This window comes from Canis lupus, chromosome 22 (assembly GCF_048164855.1).
Source record: "Canis lupus baileyi chromosome 22, mCanLup2.hap1, whole genome shotgun sequence".
In the NCBI taxonomy this organism is placed as follows: Eukaryota; Metazoa; Chordata; class Mammalia; order Carnivora; family Canidae; genus Canis; species Canis lupus.
This window is the reverse complement of record NC_132859.1, coordinates 50,516,888-50,537,390: the sequence shown is the minus strand read 5'-3', so window position 1 is coordinate 50,537,390 and position 20,503 is coordinate 50,516,888. Positions and strand designations below refer to the sequence as shown.

At 39.4% G+C, this 20,503-nt stretch overlaps 2 pseudogenes; one reads left to right on the top strand and one right to left on the bottom strand.

Moving 5' to 3' along the window:
- Nucleotides 1–9,118: 9,118 nt before the first annotated feature.
- LOC140613739 (cyclin-J pseudogene) lies at nucleotides 9,119–16,644 on the bottom strand (annotated as a pseudogene).
- LOC140614538 (U4 spliceosomal RNA) lies at nucleotides 15,907–15,970 on the top strand (annotated as a pseudogene).
- Nucleotides 16,645–20,503: the final 3,859 nt, after the last annotated feature.

The following is a 20,503-nucleotide window of genomic DNA, read 5'->3' as shown; positions in this document are numbered from 1 at the left end:
GCAGGTCACTGCGTGATCCGTCTGCGCAAGCAGGAGTCCGGGCTTAGGCTCAGACTGGTGTGGCTGGAGGTCATCATCTGGGCAGCTCTTATCCCTCTGGGGGAGCTTTCGCTTTCATTTGCCTGAGGTAAGAGATAAGCTGGAAAGAAGAGCTTAAGGAAAAATGCGGGACAGAGGTCAGTGAGTACAAGCATGTGGGCGGTAAAGGTCAGGTCTTGGGGTATAGCCCGTGACAGTTGCACTATTCCGGGGAAGCTTCCACCTGCTGCTGGGCTTTGCCCCACTGGCCTCGCATGAAAAGCGATCTGGCGAGATCATAAAGCTTGGCCCTTCACGAACCTCCGTTACTCAGAAACTAAAGCTAGCAGAAAGAAGTCCAAACTCTTCAGTGTGGTATTTGTGGCTTTTTTTGATGTGGCCACTGAATATTTAACAAATTTTGTCTCTTACACTCACTGTAGGGGAAAAGTTGTGCTTCAGTGGAAAACTGAAGGAGTCACCCTTCTGCATTATCTGCTGATTCTTTGGGAGCTGTCTTACAACTCTAAGTTTTAAATAAGTGGTAGCAATACAAAAGAATTGTTTGTAGACATGCAAATTCTGTCTTATAGATGTTCAGTTGACTTCCACTCTCACTAATGGAAGAAGCCAGTTTTGCCTCAATTTGCACATTCTTTTCAATATTCCTGATCTATAAATGTGTCTATTCTTTGGACTTACCATTTCAACTGGTATTTATAAAATCTGTCTCATGAGAGAAAGTCGTTAACACATGTTCATCTTTACATCTCTGTGAAAGTTATGACTTCTATCTTTTTTGGGGAGGAACTATATTTTAACACCACACATATCCTGCACTTTGTATGCAGTGTCATCATGCCTGTGCATCTCTACATGCTAGTCGTGGAGATTTTTTTTTTTTTAATGCTTTTCTACCTGGTGAACTGCATATTCCCCTTCAAGATTCAGTGTGAGAATCACCTCTCAAGGAAGCTTCCCTGCTACGTTTCTTCTTACATATGTATGCATTTGTCTGCATGTGTGTGTTGGGAGCAAGGAGTGTCAGATATTCCTGCCTATCTGCTAACACATTGCCTTAAGCTCTTGTGTATCTCTTCCTGGACAGATACAAAAATGCAAAGACTAACAGAAGGTATGTTTTAAAAGAAATGTGATTTTTTTAAACCCAATGTGTGTGGATATTAAAGGATGGTAGGTGTGATGCACAGATTACTATGGCAGTTTGGATGAGCAATTTAAGAGGACTGTTCTTAGGAGGTTCTATAAAATACAACTTAGGTAGGGGAGGTTTTTTAGAGGATCTAGAAACTTCCCCCTGGCTCTTTCTGCTTATGAAAATCCCCAGCAAAGGGATACCAGTTTAAGAATTACAGAATAGAAAAATCTATTTTAGGGATTTCAGGCTACATTTTCATTCACTTCTGTCTCAGTTTCTCATCTGCAAAATGAAATAATAGGGTCTTGTGAAGGAATCCAAATATGTCACCCCCAAATAGGACTCTTTGACATATACATTATTTTGAGCTGATGACAATTAGGAAGCAGCAAATACATGATAACCCGCTCTACCTCTCCACCCTTTCTGCCTAAAGGCAGGATATTAATTCTGCTTTACTGGAGATGACTCTAGACTTTTATCAGCATAGAGATGTCACTAGAGGAATCTATAAATCTTACTCTATTAGTTTCTTCTCATATTTTGATCTTCCTACAGTTTGCCACCTTAGGAAGCCTAAATTTGCTTTCCTTTGTCCTGCCACTTCTAAACAAATTTATTGTTCATTGATGATAGCACCGCATAGGCCAGAGCTCTAAGCCATCACTTTGAGTTACTTTTTGTTGAGGTTTCTCCTGCATGATGTACACTGTATTCATTAAACTGATTTCTCTTGTTAATCTTTTTGTTAAAGCCCCTTTAACAAAGGGCACTTTAACAAATGGAGAACCTAAGATGGGTAGAATTTTGTGTGCAAATGTTTGTAAAGCACTTAGAACCTAGCAGATTGTAAATATTAAGTAGATTTGTTAAATAAAAACCTCAATATATCAAAAGAGAGACTCTATATAAATTCTCACATTTACTACCTACAAAATAAACATTGCTACTAAGATCTTAATAAAATAAAATAAAAATTCAGGAGCCCAGCTTATTTGGTCTGAATAAAAACAGATGATCCTAAATATAGCTATAGACCCAGGAATTTAAACACTTTTGTGTCCCATAACTATTGAGCAATGCATAAAAGAAAGATTAGTAGCATAGGTAGCTGCAAAATCAAGCACTGAATGTTCTGAATAAGAAAATTCTAATCTTTGTTACAGATTTCAAATTCGTCATACCAAACTACTTTCACAGAAAACCTGAGATTAGGTATGTTTATACAAGTTTTCATGGATCTTCTGCTCTCTTCTGTGACACGATTATCATAAGTCTTCTATTGAGCTTGATAATTTCTGGAAAGGGCCACCAACACAGTTGTTTACCAACAGGATTCAATCTTCCTAGCGCAGATCTTACACACTTGGTAGTTCAGAAGATTTGGGATTGGGAGCAGAATATTTACCATACCTTTTGGGTTGCATCTCAGTCCACAGAGTTGGCCCTCTGTGAGAGTCTGGGGGTCCCTTCTGGTCCCTTCCCTTTTTCTATTAACCCTTTTCCCTTGCCCCTGGATCCTGAACAACACTACTGATCAGCCCTCAAAGTCAGCTAGAGGGTCACTGTTTCTCCAATATCCTTTGTGTATCCTGGAAAGATGACAGCACAGGCACATTCTCTATATTCCACAACTGTAGCTGTAGATTATTAATGTACAGGACTGGCTACATAATTTGTGGGGCCTGTGCAACTACACAGATCATGTGCCCATGAAGCCAGTCCTATAGATCCATGGTCTACTTCTCCAAACATCTAGAAAACTATCAAACTTATTGAGATATTTATCAGCTTTGACAGTATGACTTATACTCTGTTATCATGCCTGTCCCTGGCCAGTTTGTACTCAAAGCAATTCCATGCCCTTTCTCTGCCTGCTCTGAATCACAGGGCCAGCCCCTGCAGTCTGTGTTTTCCATTCTCCTGGGTCATTTGGCTTTGGGTGAGATCTGACTAATGGAAAACATTGTTGTAGGAGAAGGGATACTTTTCTAGTCCTTAGGCTGCCTATCAGACACTAGCTGCATTTCCTTTGAGACCCAATCTCTTGCTTGTCAGGCTCACTGTGGTGCAGCTTCCACCAGGTACCTAGAGATCTCTTTGCTTCATGGGGTGGCAGTGGCTTTCTGTTGTTACAAATCTCTGAGAATCATGAAACCCTGTTGGTTTTCTCCATTCATTCAGCCCATCTCCTGAATTACATTCCACTGTTTAAAATACTTAATTTCTGGGACGCCAAGGTGGCTTAGTGGTTGTGCATCTGCCTTTGGCTCAGGTTGTGATCCTAGGGTCTGGGATCAAGTCCCACATTGGGCTGCCTGCATGGAGCCTGTTTCTCCCTTTGCCTATGTCTCTGCCTCTCTCTCTGTGTGTATGTGTCTCTCTCATGAATACATGAATAAAATCTTAAAAAAATAAAAAATAAAATACTTAATTTCTTTTTTCTGATAAGAAACCCCCCCACACACACCCCTAGTAACTAAGGGTAAGGGTAGAAGGAGCAAAGAGAATGAAAGGAAAGACTTCTGTTTTGACACAGTATCAGGAAATGTTTTTTTCACCATCTATCTTAAAATGAATGTCTAAATAACATAAAATATGGTTACTGTTCTTTTTCCTAAGTATTTCCAATACTTTCTCTAGGGTTAGCTTTTTATTCTGTTTTAGGTTATAAATCTTCTGTCCAGGAATATCACATAATCAATCTGAGATCCACAAAGAATAACATGTTGGAATATTTTAAATGTTTTTTTTTTTTTTTTAATCAGTGATCCTTTTTTACCTCTAGGGGGAAAAAAAAAAAAATCAAAGACCAAATATTTTACTTCAGATTAAAGTCCAGATTTGGGAATCTCAATTAACTCTCTATCCGCTAGAGGGCTTCAGATCCAGAGCAACCAAGGATGAGTCATCACTCTTTCCTCCCATTCCACGCTGTTTGATCATAAGAGCGTTTGATTGTGTCATTGAGTAAAAAGAACTCAATTACTCAGTGTAATAAGTCCAAAATGGAACACAATGGAAATCTGTGAATCAGAAACTGTCTAAACTCTTCATTTTACCATTGAGAGGCATAGGAAGCTAATTTAAAAGTGCTGTAAATGAATCATTTCTAAGTGTTTATTCTGTTTGCTGCTTAGTCTCCTGTACTTCCAAGTGAGGATTCTTCAGGAGACAACCAACTCTGGTCTGAGTGAGATTGAAGCAAGCACAAATTTATTCTGCTGCTTCTGCATATGGCTACATACCTGTTCTATGAATGACTATGGTGCAGGTGCCCATACTCTAACATCTGTTAGGGATCTTATATTTATGCCTCTCAAATTTTCCATTTGAATTAGGGTCATTATTGCAGTCTATTATCTTGTTTGTGGAGGAGGGAATCCTCATTTTACTGTCCAATATGGGATAACCTTAGATAGAAGGGAATTATGACAGTGGCTACTATACTAGAATTACGCTTACCAATGGGTAGAGTGAAGTGTGACAGAGAAAATTTCCTTCTATTTAGTCAGTTTCCCACTCAAAAGGACATTATATATGTTTTTATATACATGTATGACTTCCTGATTTATATTTCCAGCACCACATTCTACCCATGCTTCTGATCCAAGTGGCTGGGACAAATAGTTTATTTCAGGCTTTGACTCACTTAGCAGAGAGCATTCACCAAGAATTTTCATTTTCTGCCCCTAGGATTTCCCCCAGTGTTCCAGAGCAGACAGCTGGGTTTGTTTTGGGCGTGGGCAACAAGAGGGTTGAAAGATGTTGTTAGCAAACCTGGAGAAACCGACAACCAGCAGGGGTGGAGAGCTAATGAATAAGTGTGCTTGTACCCTGCCCTTCAGACAGACAATTTTGGAGGCATTTTGTATATTCTCTCAGGTACTTTTGAGGATTTAAGTTTTCATTGCACATAGCAGCAACCTTAATAACACACTTTTTAATTGGCCTTTCTTCCTTCCTGGTCCCTTTTCTTATTGCTGGGCCTGTACCTCCTATTTACTATTACTTACACATAGGCTTTGGGCTCTGCTCAAGCTAAGACAATATCTACTTGACATTTTAAATTTATATGCCCCAAAGAGAACTCTTGATCCTTCCATAGTTTTTTCTCCCATAGTTTTCTCAGGTCAGTTAGCTTTAACTCCATAATTCCAGTTACTTAGGTCAAAAACCTTAGATTCATCCTGGAATCCTCTCTCTCACTGGCCTGGTCTTCCACTCCCATTCAGCAAACTCTGCTCTACCTTAAAAATAAATCCATGGGCACCTGGGTAACTCAGTCCATTAAGCATCTGCCTTCAGCTCAGGTCATGATCCCAGGGTCCTGGGATTAAGCCCTTGCTCGGCAGGGAGCCTGTTTCTCCCTCTCAATCTGTCTGCTCCCCCTGCTTGTACTCTCTCTTTGTCAAATAAATAAATAAATAAAAATCTTTAAAGAAATAAAAAATAAATCAAAATATCACCATTTCTCATCATGTGCATCACTTCTGTCCCCTAGTCAGAGCACTATCCTTTCTTGCCTGAACTATTAGAGAAACATGATTTCCCTATTTCTAACTTTACCCACACAAGAGTCAAGTTGCTTCATTAAAATCAAGTTGCCTCTTCGTATGGAAGCTCCTCAAAAAGTTTAAAATAGAGCCACCCTTTGACCCTATGACCCAGCAATTGCACTACCCTAAATATACAAATGTAGCGATCCAAAGGGGGCACCAGCACCCCAATGTTTATAACAGTGATGTCCACAATAGCTAAACTATAGAAAGAGCCCAGATATCCATTGATAGATGAATGGCTAAATATGGTTATACACACACACACACACACACACACACACACAATGTACACACACACTGGAATATGGAATACTACTTGGCCATCAGAAAAATGAAGTCTTGCCATTTGCAATGACATGGATGGAACTAAAGGGTATTGTGCTAAGTGAAATAAGTCAATCAGAGAAAGACAATTATATGATCCTACTTATAAGTAGAATTTAAAAAAACAAAGGATAATAGGGGAAGAGAGGAAAAAATAAAACAAGACAAAATCAGAAAGGGAGATAAACCATAAGAGACTCTTAATCATAGGAAACAAACTGAGGGTTGCTGGAGGGGAAGGTGATGGGGAAATAGGGTAACTAGGTGATCAATATCAAGTAGGGTATGTGATATAATGAGCACTGGTTGTTATATAAGACTAATGAATCACTGACCTCTACCTCTGAAACTAACAATACATTATATGCTAATTAATTGAAATTAAATTTAAAAAATAAAACAGTTGCCTCTGCCCAGAGAGCCTTCAATGGCTACCTATCCCATTTAAAATAAAATCCAGAAAAAAAATAAAATAAAATCCAGGTCCTGATGGTTTTAGGCCCAGTATAATCAATCATGTCCCCAGTATCCCTTTGTCCTAACATTCTATCACTTTCCCCCTTATGGTGTTCCAGCCTTCTCACTTGTCACTTGAACATGATAAGCACGATCTGTCCTTGTGTCTTTTGCATTTGTTGTTCCCTTACCTGGAATGTTTCTTCCCACTAGAACTGATATGCTCAATTCCCCAACTTGCTTCAGGGTTCTACTCAAATGCTGCTATAAAAAGAGATCTTCACTGACCAATGTAAATAAAAAGGAAATCTGGACTTAGAAGAGACTTCTGTTCAAAGGGTTATGGCAAGGGTGATGGGAAGGAGACTATTGCCGTAGGAGAGTGCCATGGCTATGGGATCTATAAGCATCTCCAGAGTAAGGCAAAAATAATTTTTATTTTACAGGAAGGAAAAAAATAAAGCTTGAATGAACCAGGTGTGGGGTAGTAGGATGATAGGGTAATTATAATTGAAAGTAGAATAGAGACTGTTTGACCCTGAGGCCAGCAGGGGTAGTGGGGAAAAGGAGTTTCCATGCTGACTTAGGGTGAGGATGGGCCAAAGTTCAGGAATGTGGAGGAAGGAGAGAAGATTAACCAAAGTTTGGTTAACAAGCATGCTGTTCCAATTGATCAATGGGGACAGGCAGTTCAGCTAATCATTTATGAAGCAAGAAAGGGAATTTTGAGGATCTGGGTCTCACCTTGTCATAGGTAAATAAGAGAGGCATCTATGAGTCTTATCTCAGTTATATGATAAAAGGTGGTTCTTTGCAGTAAGCAGTTTCCTGGAACATAAAATGTGGAGGAATTTTTTTAAAGATTTTATTTATTTATTCATGAGAGACACAGAGACACGAGAGACACAGAGATTTGAGAGACACAGAGATAGGCAGAGGGAGAAGCAGGGAGCCTGACGTGGGACTTGATCCCGGGTCTCCAGGATCACACTCTGGGCTGAAGGCAGTGCTAAACCACTGAGCCACCAGGGCTGCCCAGGAATTTCTTAACCTTCTGTTTTCCAGGATCACAGGACTCAGGTAAAATTCAATGTTGTCACCACTTGAAGACAGAAGATTCCTCCTCATGGCACTTTTATTGTTGCCACATAGTATACTTGTTCATTGTCTTTCCCAGCAGGGCCCTTCTGGACCTCTACCACTGAAAGGAGTCCCTGGCACAGAGCAAATGCTTGAGTACACATTTGTTGGATACAAGGAACCTGAAATTCTCTTTTTTGAGGGACTGTGGAAAAGCAGATGGTAAGTTGAAGTTCAGGAAGGCTGATCTGCAAGAAGGGCTGTGCAGGACTGCAGGAAGGAGGAGGCTAACTAGAGAGCTCTCTCCATAGTCCCTAGGTTATAGGAAAACATTGGAAAAAAAAAAATCAAGTAACAGATTCAAGAGACCCCAAGGTAGAAAAATTCCTCTTTGAGAGCCAGAGAGTGTCTTACTGATCTCTCTTCTCCAAGCACTGAGTGTGAGGCCTGGCACCGATCAGTCCTTAGAAAGAACAGTCATTGAACATTTATGGTCATTCCATGGATATTCAAGGGAGATTTGGGAAGGGTTTTTGTCCATTCTTATGTTGAAGAACATTCAGTAAATTTAACTTTTAGATAAATAACAAATACTTTTTTAAATAAAAGTATATCCCACATAATATTTGGGATATGCTGACCCTAAAACTGTTTGCTATTCATCTGAAATCAAATTTGGTTGTATATAACTGGTGATGTTACCTCTACTGCATTAGCAGTCCTCCAATTACTGGGCTCACCTTCTCAGAGTCATATCTTTTTGTAAAACTTGACCTCTGTAATCCTTCACTAGGTTGGTAGATCTTCGATGCCTCTAGGAACTTAATTTTTATATTTAACATGGCTTTTCTAGTTATCTTCCTTTGGAGAGTTCTGTTGACCTATCTGGTCCACTATTACTGGATGTGTAACTCAACATCTCCAGGCTTTTCCCTTTCTGTCTACACTCATTCCGCAATTTCTAATATCCACTGCTAAGGCAAATGTGATAAACATCAAAGGCAATATCTCACATTAATAGAATAATTCTAATTATATTACTGTTGGATACTTATTCTCAAGAAGCAATCTCTTCTATGAGTGGAAACACCCCAAGCAAGGGAAAATTAAACTATTTAAAAGGAAAAATAATTCTGCATTTCATGCCTAAGTGTAAAGACAGTTAAACAACAATTGAAATATTTAAGTGCAAACTGCATTCCAGGCACTGTTTTAGGCTCTGAGAGTAGAGCAGAAAAAATTACCTGCTTTCATGGACTGCATTCCTGTGGGCAAAGAATAAGCAAAATAGGCAGTACATAAAGTGATAATAAAAAGGTGTAGGGATAGGTGATAAGGTGATGGATAGGAAGTAAGGGAAGAGTACCAGGGAATGCTATTGGAGATGTTGCAATTCAAAATAGGGTGCTCAGAGAACCTCACTGCAAAAGTAGCATGAAAGAAGATGAAGCAAGCCATGAAAATACCCAGAGCTTCAAGTCACAGAACAGTCTGAGTCAGGAATTACCTTCACATAAAATCACTTTTCAAAGCAAGGAGTAATGCAAGGGTAATATTCATTTTTCTGGGAACTCTGGTTATAAGAAACATTCGGACAGGGCTTCACTTCTGGTATTGCCAGTGACATCCCAACACCGGTCTGCACATGCCTGAGGCCCTGAACACTGGCTTGGAAGCCAGCAGGTCACGTCTGTAGTGTGTCAGAGGAGCTGTGTGTGGTAGATCCCATCTGCTGGCACCTTGGCTGTTCCGCTACAGGATGGCGGTACTGCAGCGAGGTGTGGTGCGTCTCATGGAGATAGTGGGGCTGCTGAAAGTGAACCGGCCTTGTGGGCTGGGAGGCTGACTGCAGCACACTCAGCTGCGCCGGCTGGGACCCTGCCTGTCCTCTGTTGGCATCGTTCACATCGTTATCATGTGCGATCAATAGCTGTTCAATGCATTGCACTAAAAAAAAATCCCAGGAGTAAGCAGTAAGACGATGCAGTCTTGTGGGCCACGTTGGAGAAGGACAAAGTATAATCCTTGAAGAAGCCCACATGCAGCAGCTACTAAAGAAGGTGCATAATTTAAAAAGGCATAATCTTGCAAAGATACTTCCAGGAAATCTGCATACTTGGTCTTGTAGAGTTTCGTTTTTTTCCAAGCAAATCATTGACCAGCCATCATCAAGATCTGTTTCGTGTACTGCTTCGGAGAGATAATAATGAAATGGGCAGCTGCTGGAAGGCAGAGGTTCCACTGAAAGGTTTCTTTCTTTCTTTCTTTCTTTCTTTCTTTCTTTCTTTCTTTCTTTCTTTCTTTCTTTCTTTCTTTCGATAGTCACACACACACACACACAGAGAGAGAGAGAGGGAGAGAGAGAGAGAGAGAGAGAGAGGGAGAGAGAGGCAGAGACACAGGCAGAGGGAGAGGGAGAAGCAGGCTCCATGCACCGGGAGCCCGACGTGGGATTCGATCCCGAGTCTCCAGGATTGCGCCCTGGGCCAAAGGCAGGCGATCCCCCACTGAAAGGTTTCTAATAACAGTTCCATATGTAGCAAATTTTGCTTTGTTAATACTAGATTCATATTAATTATACAACCTAGGCTGTTGAGCTGTTCCAGCTTAGGCACGCTATCTTCTTTCCCTTCAAATTTCCTTCCTAAAAGCAGACAGGAAGGTGGAACTAAATGCAGCTGCTGGATAGAGAGGTCATACGGATCCATAAATAAGTCCAGCAAATAGCAAGATGTCGAGCAGAATGGCAGAGGGTGAAGCGATTGCTCACAATGGCAATCAGGTCAGCAAACTAGCTTCTGAGACTTAGTTGAGGGGACTGGCCTTTGTAGGAAGGCAACTTCAGCTCCTTGCATCGAAGCGGTTGATGGACGTCCCCGCCACTACTTTCCCTCCAGCTCCAGGGGACCGCGCGGCGAGCCTGCCAGACGCAGCAAGCTCAGTCCGGAACCGCGGCCCCACAGCCCCGGCGTGCGGGTCGGCCACCAGCCTTCTCTGGAAGCGCCGGCCTCAGCTGGGGCCCCGCAGCGCCGGCCCAACCGCCCATTGTTCTGGCATCTTTTGATCTTCAGGGTTCTCCCTTCTTCCTTTTGCATTTTGAAGAAACGGAGTCATTTGTTAAAGTTTCCCAGAAGCTAGCTAAATGTTGATAATTGCACTTTTAGAACATAATTTGTCATTTTTCTGTCCTCTTGAGTTTTCTGAGACCTGATCCTATACTTTTCCCCCCCCAAGATATCTTCATAAATGACAATGTGTTTTTTTTCAGTAGGAGGCTCATGATATCTGGTCACCCCTCGGTGTCTGATACTGAGCCCCTGATGCTCAATGCCTACATGCCTTAATTCATTGTGGAGTGCAAAATGCTGACATTCTAAATCTATTCTGTCATCTATTAGCTGGGTAGCTGCTTCTATACAGAGAAGTTTCCCCTCACTTGCTAGGGGTTACATAGTGGTTCTGCCTATATGGAAAAAGCAGTTAACTACCTTTTAAAAAGAGTTTGTTCTCTATCATGCTCCAGAGGTGATATTTTTCTTGGATTTACTGATGACTTACGTATTTGAGTATTTCTATTACCACTGTCTTTTTTTGTTGTTGTTGTGTCAATTCTCTCATCTCTGGCCTTTGGGAGTTTTATCAAGTGCTTAGAAATATAATCCTGTTACTTTTTGGTAGTTTGATAGCTTCCCTGCTTTTTTGACATGACAAGATTCAACAAGTGTACTTGGTTTTACAGGTGGAAGTGGCAGGGAAACAGGAAATCAGGTTCAGGAAATGAGATCAATTAATCATACAAAAACCCTGTATTTACCCCAGATGTATTTGGCTATGGGTTGCTGATATGCATACTTTCTTCATATCATTATCACATCAATTAGACAAAGCAAACACCAGCTCAATGCTTCACACTTGTAAACACTTTCTGTAGAGTCTTTGGTACCTGCATTGATTTTCCCAAACGACTGTTTACCTAAAAGGTCATCAGTTCCAGCTGAAGGTTAATGGAAAACTTCTGACTTCAGGCAGTCACAACCCCAACTTCATCTGGTGTATTCACGATGGGGGCATACGATGGGAGGTACACAGCTATGAAGTCAGTGGTTTCAGGCAATGTTAATGTTACAGTCTTCATAGATAATAAAATTTCCTTGCAGCCCTACATAAGTCTCCTGTTAATACTGCCCTTTCCTATGAATAGTACTTCTGCTAGTAAGAAACATCTAGAAACATCCCTAAGCAACACATCAGCTTCACCTGGAAACTTGTTAGAAGTGCAAATTCTCAGGCCCTACTGCAGATCTTCTGAATAAGAAACTCTGGGGTGGAGCCCTGCAATCTGTGTTTTAACAAGCCCTGCAGGGGATCCTGATGCAAGCTCTGGTTTGAGAACGCTGATCTAAGAGACCTGGGTGATAAATCACTTGCTGCATGCCTTGTGCTCCTAAATGAAGATTCTGTAAGACGCCTGGCATAAGTGTACTCTAGAAGCATTTGTTCACTTCAGCAGAATCCAGAGAGAGTTTATGTACCGCACTGTCATTGTGATAAGCTACATTCACATTGTGTGGGTCTATGGTTTTTTTCCTGAGATTGGCTTGGACCGCAGTCACTACTGCCTACCCACCCTATAATTCACCTTAAAGTCTACTGGAATCACTATAGGAAAGTACAAACCAACCCTACATCATTTAGCAGTTTTTTTCCCCTTTGCATGGCTTACCCATGGAGGTAGAAGACTTCTCCTATGCAGTGTGACCTGGTTCCCCGCCCCCCTCCCCCAGGCACTGCAGCCAGTCACATCCCCAATAACTCTCTGCCATTTGTTCCAGCATGTGTCCAAGCCTGTGGTTTCAAGTAGTAAGGCATAGAGACTTCTAAGTTTGGGGGGGAAATGGGCTCACTCAACTGCCAGAGAGGCCAGTGCAGCAGGAAACCAACAGGGGGCACCTGTCTTTGCTTTTCAAGCCCTCTTCAATAAGTCAGGTACCGTCCTTGAGTACCCGCTGTGCATTTTCCCTAACCAATTCTTCTACTGGGTTCCCTCAAGTGGGAAGCAGATACAACAGGGAGACAACTCCAAGGTTGTCATAAAGTGTGTACTTTTCTTCCTATCTCCTGTAACTTCCAAGCAGTTATCTTGAAGTTATTTATTGACCCTTTTATCTTACGAATTCGAGAATAGTAGGAATTTGGGAAATGGCAGAGACTCAGGCAACTGGGAACTTGTGACATGGACACAGCTCAGGCACTTCCTCCTATAAAGTAATGTTACCCTCTATATTCCAACCCTCCATCCTGCCCTTGCTCTTTGTCCTTTCCTTGATAATCTACCTTTTCCTAGTCTCCTCTTAGCACCTCCAAAGGAATGAAGAATTGAGATTCAAACAAATTCAATTCAAATATTGAGGTGCTTACTTGTTATATCTCCCTTCAACTTCTTAGAAAGCTTGAGAAGTGCTATCTTCCTTATTGCCAGATTTTGTTCCCATATTGGTGTACTTGACTAAAGGTCACTGGGGGAACTGCTAGCTCCTTAAGGGAGAAGGGAATTAATGTTGGTTCATTGCTTCCACCTGTCAACCTGAACGCTGATCCCAAACTGCTAAGTTTCTTAGTGAACCTCCAATTCAGTACAGCTTAGAGACTTAGGCATTTTAGGTAGCCCTTTGCTTCTTTTTCCATGCAAATCTTTAAACCAAGACAGACATCACCTCCCTAAGAATGACCTTCTCTATCTCAGAAAAAGGAAATAAAGAGTTCTGGCCTTTGGTTCCTTTGAACAAGATTTTGTGAAGGAATACTTTTTGGGAAGAGATCTAATTTTCAATATTAGATGCTAAGATTTTTTATAAGTGTGTCAGGTCTTGCTTCCAAAAATCTGGTGAGCCCCAAGCCTCCATAACGCCCTTTCACCCCATCCTGTACCACTGTTGATAATGACCCCTCCTTTGTTGAAGTAAGAATATTACATGGAGGCAGTAAGCACAGAACGGTATAAACGGGATGTGTTTATGGATAGGTAAGCTAGATGTTACCCATCTACACCCTTCACCGTCCAGGTGCCCCTTTGCAAAAAGCTAGGGATTCCTAAGTCAAAAGGAAGAATCAATGCAAGCAGAGCAAGAGCACACCAGTAGCGGGAGAAGATTTGGGTGGAAGGTAGACCAGAGAAGTGATTCACTTTAGTGCATAGATCATTAGAGATGTTTGAAAGGCAAGTTTTCACACTAGTGTTAGCTCTCCAGTCAAGACAATTCAGCATAGAGATAACAAGTTCTTAATCATGGTATATTGCCAATACGCAGATGAAAATTGTGTTTTGTTTTTGGTCACAAATTTTTACCATTTTCCAGGCTCTTTGATATTCTCTTGGTCACTGACCACTCTTTGGGGAATAAGAGAAGCCTCAAAATACCTCACTCATAAAGAGCAAAGCCCATCAAACAAACAAAAAAGATATTTTCCAACTCAAGAAAGCAGCTGGGCATTGTGAGCATTGATTGAAGTGACTAAAGAAAAGGGGGATGTGGGTTCTGTACTCAATCTCCCCCCACCCATGCACAAAAAGCCTTGTCAGCTAGAGTCTCTGTAGAGCCAGTGTATTTCACCTCATACACCATAACAAAACCCTTTGTGAGGCTGCAGCCCTTTCCTGTGCAGTTGCTGAGGAGTCTTTCCATTTCTGGATTCAAGCTTTGTGCTCCCTCTCCCTGCCAGGTTTGACCTGCTCAAAAAACTATTTTCTTGACATCTCCACCCATCATGCCTAACTGACTCAAGACTAGCAGGTTCTGGCCCATCCTTCCTCTTATACCACCTTCCTGCTTATTAGCTGAGTCAGTTCAGCTGAATGTGTGGCAGCACAGAGCTTGTTAATAATGTGATGCTGAGTGAATTCTGAGTTCATCATCCCTCTTCTCCTCCCTTCAGTGTTGATATTCATAATATTGAATTGTACTTCATAGTTTAATATTAAAATTCTCATAAAGGCAGAAGGACTGATTTCTACTTGTTATAAACTATTTCATGTAAACATCTAAAAACAAATCTTATCAAATACTTTAGAACACAAAGGAGAACCAAACATACATTTAAAAACATAACGAAATTATGCTTTTATTTCTGAAATGTAGCATTGATAGATGAATATTTTAATCCACAATAGTAAAGCAAACACCTGTGTAACTACCACCAGGGACCAATAAAGGGAACATTGCCTGATTATGAGATGCTTGGCCACTTCTATCCTTTCTTGCTTCTTGTGACAATGATTTGTTGTTTCCTTTATAGTTTTGTCCCATATATACCTCTTCTTTAAATGGCCTAGTAGAGTTTGGCTCTTTTTGAACTTTATTTAAATGGGTCATATTGTATGAATTTTTTTGCCTTCCTCCTTCCCTCCTGTTTTTTTTTTTTTGTTTGTTTGTTTGTTTGTTTTTTGTGGCCAATATTCATCCATTGCTCCAGTTTGGTCATTCTCATTGCTGCATAATATTTCATTATATTAATGTATCTCAATGTACCTATTTTTATTGTTGATGTGCATTTGGTTTGCATATGGGTTTTGTCTATCATAAAAATGTTGCCATGAATATTCTTTTATGTGTATCCTGATGCATATGTAAACAAATTTCTTTAGGATCCAAGAGTAAAGTGGCTGGCTCAGGGTATAGCTCTTTCTACATTATTAGATAAATCTGGATTCCAATAGTTGTAAACATACAAAGTGGTTATTCCAGTTTTCATTCACACCTGGAGAATATGAGAATTTCCACCATAATATGTTCAACAACATTTAGAATTATAAGACTTCCTACATTTTTAAGATTTTTTATTTTTATTTTTATTTTTTAAGACTTTCCACTTTTTGCTACTCTGGTGCGTCTACAATGGTAACTTATTGAGATTTTAGTCTATGAACCATTCTTCCTTAATTATTGACTATTTGGATATCCTCTTTTGTGCTGTGTTTATCCAAATTTTTTGGTTCTTAAAAAAGTTCTCTTGACTCATAACTATTTTTTAAAAATAAATTTTTATTTTTAGAGCAGTTTTAGGCCCATAGCAACATTGAGCAGGAGGTATAGCTATTTCCCATATACCCTCTACCCTCACACATGCATAGTCTCCTCCATTATAAACACTCCCCTCACAGTGGTACATTTGTTATAGTTGATGAACCTACACTGACATCAGCATTACCTCAAATGCATAGTTTACATTACGGTTTACTTTCGTATATTCCTTGGATTTGGATAAATTTATAATGACATGTAGCCATTTTAGTTTTAATTATTTGTAAGAAGCTTTGTGCAGTAGCAGTATCGTGGCCAATGAGGTTTATCCGAGGCGCGATTATTGCTAATTATTTGTAGGAGTTCTTTACATATTCTGGATTTGAGTTTTATGGCTGGCTTGCCTTTTCACTTTATGATGTCTTTTGTTAAACAGAAATTTTAAAATTTAATGTGAATTTATTAAGCTTTTCTCTAAAGTCATTGTTCTTTGTTTATAAAATATTTTCCTGCTCACACGTCCAGACAATATTCTACATTATTTGCTGAAAGCTTAGATTTGCCTCCCACATGAGATATGGGTTTCAAAGTTATTTTTCCTATATGAATACTCAGTTGTCTTAGTACCATTTATTGCAAAAAAAAAATCTTTTCCCCAGTATTATGCAATGCACTTTCATTTTAAAGAGTGTCTTCATATTTGAGACTCTATTTCTAGGTTATTTTTTTTCTCAATGGCTCATTTGTCTAGTCCTATATCAATATCACTTTCTCCATTACTATAGTTTTATAAAAAGAATTGGTATCTGATGGAACAAATCCTCTAATCATATGCTTCTGCTTAAGCCTGTTTGGATCTTCCTGGCTTTTACAATTTTGTGTATTTTACAAGGTCATTTATAAAATGCTTACTCTATGTTGAAATGATCATATCATTTTTCTCCTTTAATCTGTTAATGTGATGAGTTAATTTGTTTTCAAATATTAAAACATACTTGCATTCCTGGAATAAACTCACCTTGGTCATGGTATAATATCATTTTCATTTATTCATTAATTTTTGTTGCCTGTATTTTTTAAGGTGTTTATTTATTTATTTGACAGAAAGAGAGAGTGAACACAGGAGGGGGAGTGGCAGGCAAAGGGAGAGGGAGAATCAGGCTCCCTGCTGAGCAAGGAGCCTGATGCAGGGCTTGATTCCAGGACCTGGAGATTATGATCAGAAGGCAGACCCTTAACCAACTGAGCCAGCCAGGAGCCCCACCTGGAATTTTTTTTTTTTTTTTTTTTAGATTTTTGTATTTATGTTCAAGAATGAGGTTGCCTTATACTTTTTCTGTCTTACATAGTTCTTTTTTAAAAAAAGATTATATTCATTTATTTCAGAGAGAGAAAGCAAGCAAGCATGGGCAGGGGGAGGGGCACAGGGAGAAGGAGAAGGAGAAGCAGGCTCCCCACTGAGCAGGGAGCCCAACACTGGGCTTAATCCTGAACTCTAGGATCATGACCCAGCTGAAGGCAGATGCTTAGCCAGCTGAGCCATGCAGGTGCTCCTTTTTCTTATATAGTTTTTGCCAAGTTTTGATGTCAAGGTTACTCTTGCCTCATAAGATGATTTGGGCATTTTTTTCTTTTATCTATACTCTGGAATAGTTAGGGCTAGATTATAGTTATATCTTTCATAATGCTGGACATTTCTGAATCTGGAATTTTTTGTGGGGAAAGAGGCAGGGTTTGTGGTTGTTTTGTTTTCTTTTTTACCATTGAGTCAATTTCTTTAGTGGTCATGGAACTATTCAAGTTTTCTATTTATTGTTGGGAAGGTAATTTATTTTTTTCTAGCAATTTGTCCATTTAATCCAGGTGATAAGAACCTGGGCAACATACCCAGGTGATGGCTGAATCATTCTTGCCCTGAGGATAAAGCCCACTTATATCATGGTTTAGTAAGAAGTTTTGGAAGCAAATGCCTTCACAGACATGAGGATATTTGGTTGGGAGTTTATAGATTCTAGGCTGAAAACCATCAAATCATCTTCTATTTACTGGTCTTACCACCTGCAATCTGGCTACCATGTTCACACTAGCTTCAATGTTCTAATTATTCATGGCTTTTCTTAATTCTGGGATTTTACTTAAAAAAAAAACTGTAGCTGGCTATTTTTCCTCTTTCTTCTGCCCATATTATTTCAGCTCAACATTATCGGATCTGTTCAAATGCCAGCTATTCTTGAGAATGTCTCCCCCTGGGAATCCTCTGATCTTCCATATCTATCATGTACCTATTTCACTCTGTCTTATATGCAGTAGGTTGCTTGGATACTGGTTTCTTTCTCTCTAAACTATAGTTTACTTGCAGATGTCTTTTTATTCATATAGTAACTACTACATGGTCTAGCCCTGTGATCAGCTTTAGTAACAGTCAATAAATACTGGTTGAATAAATGAAGTTAGTCATGAAGAGATTTTCAAATTCTTTTTATTTTAATGGAAATGGAAATTACAATGTAAAATATATTCTTAGTGTTATATGTTGATATTTTAATTTTTTACCTTGTGATGGACTAGAATGGCATCTTCTATTTCTAATTTGCACTTCATTGAACATTATTGAGGCTCAACATATTTTTATGAGGTGTCAGTTATTGTTTCTTCTGTGAATTTGTATTCATATCCTTTGCCAATTATGGAGGGTTTTTTCCTGTGGATTTACATATTCTCTGTCTATATTACAGATATCACTACCTGCCTGATTATGTATATCACTGGCATTTTCTCCCATTGGTAGCTTGTCTTTTGATTCTATGATATCTTTTGTTAAATAAAAGATCTGAATTTGCATGTGTTCAATCTGCCAGTGATTTCCTCTCCACACTTGGTTTTTTTATTTTTTTATTTTTTTTTTATTTTTTATTTTTATTTATTTATGATAGTCACAGAGAGAGAGAGAGAGGCAGAGACACAGGCAGAGGGAGAAGCAGGCTCCATGCACCGGGAGCCTGATGTGGGATTCGATCCCGGGTCTCCAGGATCGCGCCCTGGGCCAAAGGCAGGCGCCAAACCGCTGCGCCACCCAGGGATCCCTACACTTGGTTTTAATATAAACCTCTAAGAGAAGAGAGCTCTTGAGGAAGGAGGCCTCCTTTCTGAGAGATAGCTATTTTATGTCTAATAAGATACCCTTAAGTAGGAAAGCAATGAATCTTCCCATGCATTTTAATTTGGAGGCCCATATTCTCATATGTATGCTGTGGATATATAATAGCATATCAAAATTAATGCTCATGTTTATGTACATTTTATTCATCATTGGGTGACATTAGCATTCATCATTTAGTTTTGTGATTCACTGAATTTTTTAGATGGTTCAATAATTTCTGTGGGGATCATAAGAAACTCTTCAGAGGTAACTCTTTCAGTGTGCGTATTCTATCAAATTCCTTCTGACCCTTCAACTTCTAACCCAGCCAACTTCTACTCTAGAACGGCTATTGATGCTGTCAGTGTTTAGCACTATGTGTTTAGCTACAAAAGTGCAAATATTAGACACTGGCTAGCTAGTACTGCTGCCTTGAGTAACTCCAAAGAAGAAAATAGGATTTGATTAAGTGTACATGTGTTTCTTAAGTTCCTCCTGCTGTCCTTAGTGTTTGGATGCAATGCCCTGCAGATTTATGTGGCTGCTATTTTTATTTACTTTGCATTACTTTGATTAACATCTTGAATGGAGAGCCAAACGTTCCCTCTTCACTTGACCAGGAATGGCCCTTTAACTGCAGTAGGGAAAAACAAACAAACAAACAAAAAAAACAAAAAAACATTTTGCGTGAAGATTGGTGACAACTGGCACTTAAGATCAGAAAAAGAGTTGTTTATACCGGATGCTTTAAGATGCTGTCTGCTCAAAGCTCTGAAAGACTTTAAGATAGGAAGTAATACTTAACCACAATACCACTGAGTTTTCGTAGAATTATTACATTTGATAATAAAAACCCGCCTGTTTAATCTCAAAAAAAAAAAAAAGTAACATCTTAATGCACGTACTGCAATTTGTGAATGCGCGGGCAGGACCCTGTGAGGGGCTGTAACGAATTCGTCTGGAATTTACTGGTTTGGATACCAGGGGAGTGAGAGGACCAGAGCGATTTCAAGCCACATTTGCAGGACAATCAAAGAACAGCACTGAGCGCATGGAGGGAGCACTGCAGTCAGTAGCCACTAAAGAGGTTTTGTGTAATGACTTTCCCGTGAATTATTAATTAGTTAATCAATATTTACAAGAGAATATTGCCTCTTTTTAAGACCTGAAGTCCAGGATTTATGATCATATTCATGTAGGTTGGGGTTCCTACACTGACTTAAGCTTTAATATGGACTGCTGTCTTTAATTTTTAACGCCAGAAATTATTCCCAGGACTGGTCAGCCTAATACCATGAAGATTTTTAAAAATCTTGCTTTCAATTGTACTTTTATATTGCTCCTGAAATATGAATTTGCATGAAAAAACAACCACCTTGATTGGTTCCTATTAGTTGTTTTCCTTTGTATTTGTTTAGACTGATATAAATTCTGGGCTTTAAACTCATAATGGTTGCCCTAAGATTCTTCTCCAGTAATGAGGTCTAGAGATAATAGACTTAGATTGTACCTGATTGTGTACCTGAGGGTTTTTTTTTAAGCAGCAATCCAGAAGAATAAGTAATTCTGATCATAAAACCAACAATAATATTTTCATATTTTGAATCTAACTTAATAATAGCAAATGCTTATGCAGTGCTTACTATGTTCTAAGACTTTGCATGTAATAATTCATTTATTATACAACAACTATATATTTAACAGATGGTGAAACTGAGGCTCCAAGAGGTTATAGGGAAATAACAGA